The following is a 6000-nucleotide window of genomic DNA, read 5'->3' as shown; positions in this document are numbered from 1 at the left end:
TGTCAAAAATTAGCAGATTCACTACATTCCAAACAACTGCCGATTTGACCACTAACGCAACAAGTTTGAGAAAAATGGTATCATATAATGAAATCTTCCCCTACTTCTCTGCTTTTCAAATCCACAATCGATTTCAAAATCGCATCAACCAATCAGAAACTAGAGCTGTTTTAGAAAGGCACTGTTGGTGGGATACTATCTGCTGTAAATCTTGTCAAAAATTAGCAGATTAACTACATTCCAAACAACTGCCGATTTGACCACTAACGCAACAAGTTTGAGAAAAATGGTATCATATAGTGAAATCTTCCCCTACTACTCTGCTTTTCAAATCCACAATCGATTTCAAAATCGCATCATCCTATCAGAAACTAGAGCTGTTTTAGAAAGGCACTATTGGTGGGATACTATCTGCTGTAAATCTTGTCAAAAATTAGCAGATTAACTACATTCCAAACAACTGCCGATTTGACCACTAACGCAACAAGTTTGAGAAAAATGGTATCATATAGTGAAATCTTCCCCTACTACTCTGCTTTTCAAATCCACAATCGATTTCAAAATCGCATCATCCTATCAGAAACTAGAGCTGTTTTAGAAAGGCACTATTGGTGGGTTACTATCTGCTGTAAATCTTGTCAAAAATTAGCAGATTCACTACATTCCAAACAACTGCCGATTTCACCACTAATGCAACAAGTTTGAGAAAAACGGTATCATATAATGAAATCTTCCCCTACTACTCTGCTTTTCAAATCCACAATCGATTTCAAAATCGCATCAACCAATCAGAAACTAGAGCTGTTTTAGAAAGGCACTGTTGGTGGGTTACTATCTGCTGTAAATCTTGTCAAAAATTAGCAGATTCACTACATTCCAAACAACTGCCGATTTGACCACTAACGCAACAAGTTTGAGAAAAATGGTATCATATAATGAAATCTTCCCCTACTACTCTGCTTTTCAAATCCACAATCGATTTCAAAATCGCATCAACCAATCAGAAACTAGAGCTGTTTTAGAAAGGCACTGTTGGTGGGTTACTATCTGCTGTAAATCTTGTCAAAAATTAGCAGATTCACTACATTCCAAACAACTGCCGATTTGACCACTAACGCAACAAGTTTGAGAAAAATGGTATCATATAATGAAATCTTCCCCTACTACTCTGCTTTTCAAATCCACAATCGATTTCAAAATTGCATCATCCAATCAGAAACTAGAGCTGTTTTAGAAAGGCACTGTTGGTGGGTTACTATCTGCTGTAAATCTTGTCAAAAATTAGCAGATTCACTACATTCCAAACAACTGCCGATTCGACCACTAACGCAACAAGTTTGAGAAAAATGGTATCATTTAATTAAATCTTCCCCTACTACTCTGCTTTTCAAATCCACAATCGATTTCAAAATCGCATCATCCAATCAGAAACTAGAGCTGTTTTAGAAAGGCACTGTTGGTGGGTTACTATCTGCTGTAAATCTTGTCAGAAAATAGCAGATTCACTACATTCCAAACAACTGCCGATTTGACCACTAACGCAACAAGTTTGAGAAAAATGGTATCATATAATGAAATCTTGACCCTACTACTCTGCTTTTCAAATCCACAATCGATTTCAAAATCGCATCAACCAATCAGAAACTAGAGCTGTTTTAGAAAGGCACTGTTGGTGGGTTACTATCTGCTGTAAATCTTGTCAAAAATTAGCAGATTCACTACATTCCAAACAACTGCCGATTTGACCACTAACGCAACAAGTTTGAGAAAAATGGTATAATTTAATGAAATCTTCCCCTACTACTCTGCTTTTCAAATCCACAATCGATTTCAAAATTGCATCATCCAATCAGAAACTAGAGCTGTTTTAGAAAGGCACTGTTGGTGGGTTACTATCTGCTGTAAATCTTGTCAAAAATTAGCAGATTCACTACATTCCAAACAACTGCCGATTTGACCACTAACGCAACAAGTTTGAGAAAAATGGTATCATTTAATGAAATCTTCCCCTACTACTCTGCTTTTCAAATCCACAATCGATTTCAAAATCGCATCATCCAATCAGAAACTAGAGCTGTTTTAGAAAGGCACTGTTGGTGGGTTACTATCTGCTGTAAATCTTGTCAGAAAATAGCAGATTCACTACATTCCAAACAACTGCCGATTTGACCACTAACGCAACAAGTTTGAGAAAAATGGTATCATATAATGAAATCTTCCCCTACTACTCTGCTTTTCAAATCCACAATCGATTTCAAAATCGCATCAACCAATCAGAAACTAGAGCTGTTTTAGAAAGGCACTGTTGGTGGGTTACTATCTGCTGTAAATCTTGTCAAAAATTAGCAGATTCACTACATTCCAAACAACTGCCGATTTGACCACTAACGCAACAAGTTTGAGAAAAATGGTATCATATAATGAAATCTTCCCCTACTACTCTGCTTTTCAAATCCACAATCGATTTCAAAATCGCATCAACCAATCAGAAACTAGAGCTGTTTTAGAAAGGCACTGTTGGTGGGTTACTATCTGCTGTAAATCTTGTCAGAAAATAGCAGATTCACTACATCCCAAACAACTGCCGATTTGACCACTAACGCAACCAATTTGTGAAAAATGGTATGATATAATAAAATCTTCCCCTACTACTCTGCTTTTCAAATCCACAATCGATTTCAAAATCGCATCAACCAATCAGAAACTAAAGCTGTTTTAGAAAGGCACTGTTGGTGGGTTACTATCTGCTGTAAATCTTGTCAAAAATTAGCAGATTCACTACATTCCAAACAACTGCCGATTTGACCACTAACGCAACAAGTTTGAGAAAAATGGTATCATTTTATGAAATCTTCCCCTACTACTCTGCTTTTCAAATCCACAATCGATTTTAAAATCGCATCATCCAATCAGAAACTAGAGCTGTTTTAGAAAGGCACTGTTGGTGGGTTACTATCTGCTGTAAATCTTGTCAGAAAATAGCAGATTCACTACATTCCAAACAACTGCCGATTTGACCACTAACGCAACAAGTTTGAGAAAAATTGTATCATATAATGAAATCTTCCCCTACTACTCTGCTTTTCAAATCCACAATCGATTTCAAAATCGCATCAACCAATCAGAAACTAGAGCTGTTTTAGAAAGGCACTGTTGGTGGGTTACTATCTGCTGTAAATCTTGTCAGAAAATAGCAGATTCACTACATCCCAAACAACTGCCGATTTGACCACTAACGCAACCAATTTGAGAAAAATGGTATGATATAATAAAATCTTCCCCTACTACTCTGCTTTTCAAATCCACAATCGATTTCAAAATCGCATCAACCAATCAGAAACTAGAGCTGTTTTAGAAAGGCACTGTTGGTGGGTTACTATCTGCTGTAAATCTTGTCAAAAATTAGCAGATTCACTACATTCCAAACAACTGCCGATTTGACCACTAACGCAACAAGTTTGAGAAAAATGGTATCATTTAATGAAATCTTCCCCTACTACTCTGCTTTTCAAATCCACAATCGATTTCAAAATCGCATCATCCAATCAGAAACTAGAGCTGTTTTAGAAAGGCACTGTTGGTGGGTTACTATCTGCTGTAAATCTTGTCAAAAATTAGCAGATTCACTACATTCCAAACAACTGCCGATTTGACCACTAACGCAACAAGTTTGAGAAAAATGGTATCATATAATGAAATCTTCCCCTACTACTCTGCTTTTCAAATCCACAATCGATTTCAAAATCGCATCAACCAATCAGAAACTAGAGCTGTTTTAGAAAGGCACTGTTGGTGGGTTACTATCTGCTGTAAATCTTGTCAGAAAATAGCAGATTCACTACATCCCAAACAACTGCCGATTTGACCACTAACGCAACCAATTTGAGAAAAATGGTATGATATAATAAAATCTTCCCCTACTACTCTGCTTTTCAAATCCACAATCGATTTCAAAATCGCATCAACCAATCAGAAACTAGAGCTGTTTTAGAAAGGCACTGTTGGTGGGTTACTATCTGCTGTAAATCTTGTCAAAAATTAGCAGATTCACTACATTCCAAACAACTGCCGATTTGACCACTAACGCAACAAGTTTGAGAAAAATGGTATCATATAATGAAATCTTCCCCTACTACTCTGCTTTTCAAATCCACAATCGATTTCAAAATCGCATCAACCAATCAGAAACTAGAGCTGTTTTAGAAAGGCACTGTTGGTGGGTCACTATCTGCTGTAAATCTTGTCAAAAATTAGCAGATTCACTACATTCCAAACAACTGCCGATTTGACCACTAACGCAACAAGTTTGAGAAAAATGGTATCATATAATGAAATCTTGACCCTACTACTCTGCTTTTCAAATCCACAATCGATTTCAAAATCGCATCAACCAATCAGAAACTAGAGCTGTTTTAGAAAGGCACTGTTGGTGGGTTACTATCTGCTGTAAATCTTGTCAAAAATTAGCAGATTCACTACATTCCAAACAATTGCCGATTTGACCACTAACGCAACAAGTTTGAGAAAAAGGGTATCATTTAATGAAATCTTCCCCTACTACTCTGCTTTTCAAATCCACAATCGATTTCAAAATTGCATCATCCAATCAGAAACTAGAGCTGTTTTAGAAAGGCACTGTTGGTGGGTTACTATCTGCTGTAAATCTTGTCAAAAATTAGCAGATTCACTACATTCCAAACAACTGCCGATTTGACCACTAACGCAACAAGTTTGAGAAAAATGGTATCTTATAATGAAATCTTCCCCTACTACTCTGCTTTTCAAATCCACAATCGATTTCAAAATCGCATCAACCAATCAGAAACTAGAGCTGTTTTAGAAAGGCACTGTTGGTGGGTTACTATCTGCTGTAAATCTTGTCAAAAATTAGCAGATTCACTACATTCCAAACAACTGCCGATTTGACCACTAACGCAACAAGTTTGAGAAAAATGGTATCATTTAATGAAATCTTCCCCTACTACTCTGCTTTTCAAATCCACAATCGATTTCAAAATCGCATCATCCAATCAGAAACTAGAGCTGTTTTAGAAAGGCACTGTTGGTGGGTTACTATCTGCTGTAAATCTTGTCAGAAAATAGCAGATTCACTACATTCCAAACAACTGCCGATTTGACCACAACGCAACAAGTTTGAGAAAAATGGTATCATATAATGAAATCTTCCCCTACTACTCTGCTTTTCAAATCCACAATCGATTTCAAAATTGCATCATCCAATCAGAAACTAGAGCTGTTTTAGAAAGGCACTGTTGGTGGGTTACTATCTGCTGTAAATATTTTCAAAAATTAGCATATTCACTACATTCCAAACAACTGCCGATTTGACCACTAACGCAACAAGTTTGAGAAAAATGGTATCATTTAATGAAATCTTCCCCTACTACTCTGCTTTTCAAATCCACAATCGATTTCAAAATCGCATCATCCAATCAGAAACTAGAGCTGTTTTAGAAAGGCACTGTTGGTGGGTTACTATCTGCTGTAAATCTTGTCAAAAATTAGCAGATTCACTACATTCAAAACAACTGCCGATTTGACCACTAACGCAACAAGTTTGAGAAAAATGGTATCATATAATGAAATCTTCCCCTACTACTCTGCTTTTCAAATCCACAATCGATTTCAAAATTGCATCATCCAATCAGAAACTAGAGCTGTTTTAGAAAGGCACTGTTGGTGGGTTACTATCTGCTGTAAATCTTTTCAAAAATTAGCAGATTCACTACATTCCAAACAACTGCCGATTTGACCACTAACGCAACAAGTTTGAGAAAAATGGTATCATTTAATGAAATCTTCCCCTACTACTCTGCTTTTCAAATCCACAATCGATTTCAAAATCGCATCATCCAATCAGAAACTAGAGCTGTTTTAGAAAGGCACTGTTGGTGGGTTACTATCTGCTGTAAATCTTGTCAGAAAATAGCAGATTCACTACATTCCAAACAACTGCCGATTTGACCACTAACGCAACAA

The sequence above is a fragment of the Coregonus lavaretus genome, assembly GCF_964263955.1.
Source record: "Coregonus lavaretus genome assembly, chromosome: 39".
Taxonomy (NCBI): domain Eukaryota; kingdom Metazoa; phylum Chordata; class Actinopteri; order Salmoniformes; family Salmonidae; genus Coregonus; species Coregonus lavaretus.
This window is presented reverse-complemented; position numbering follows the sequence as displayed.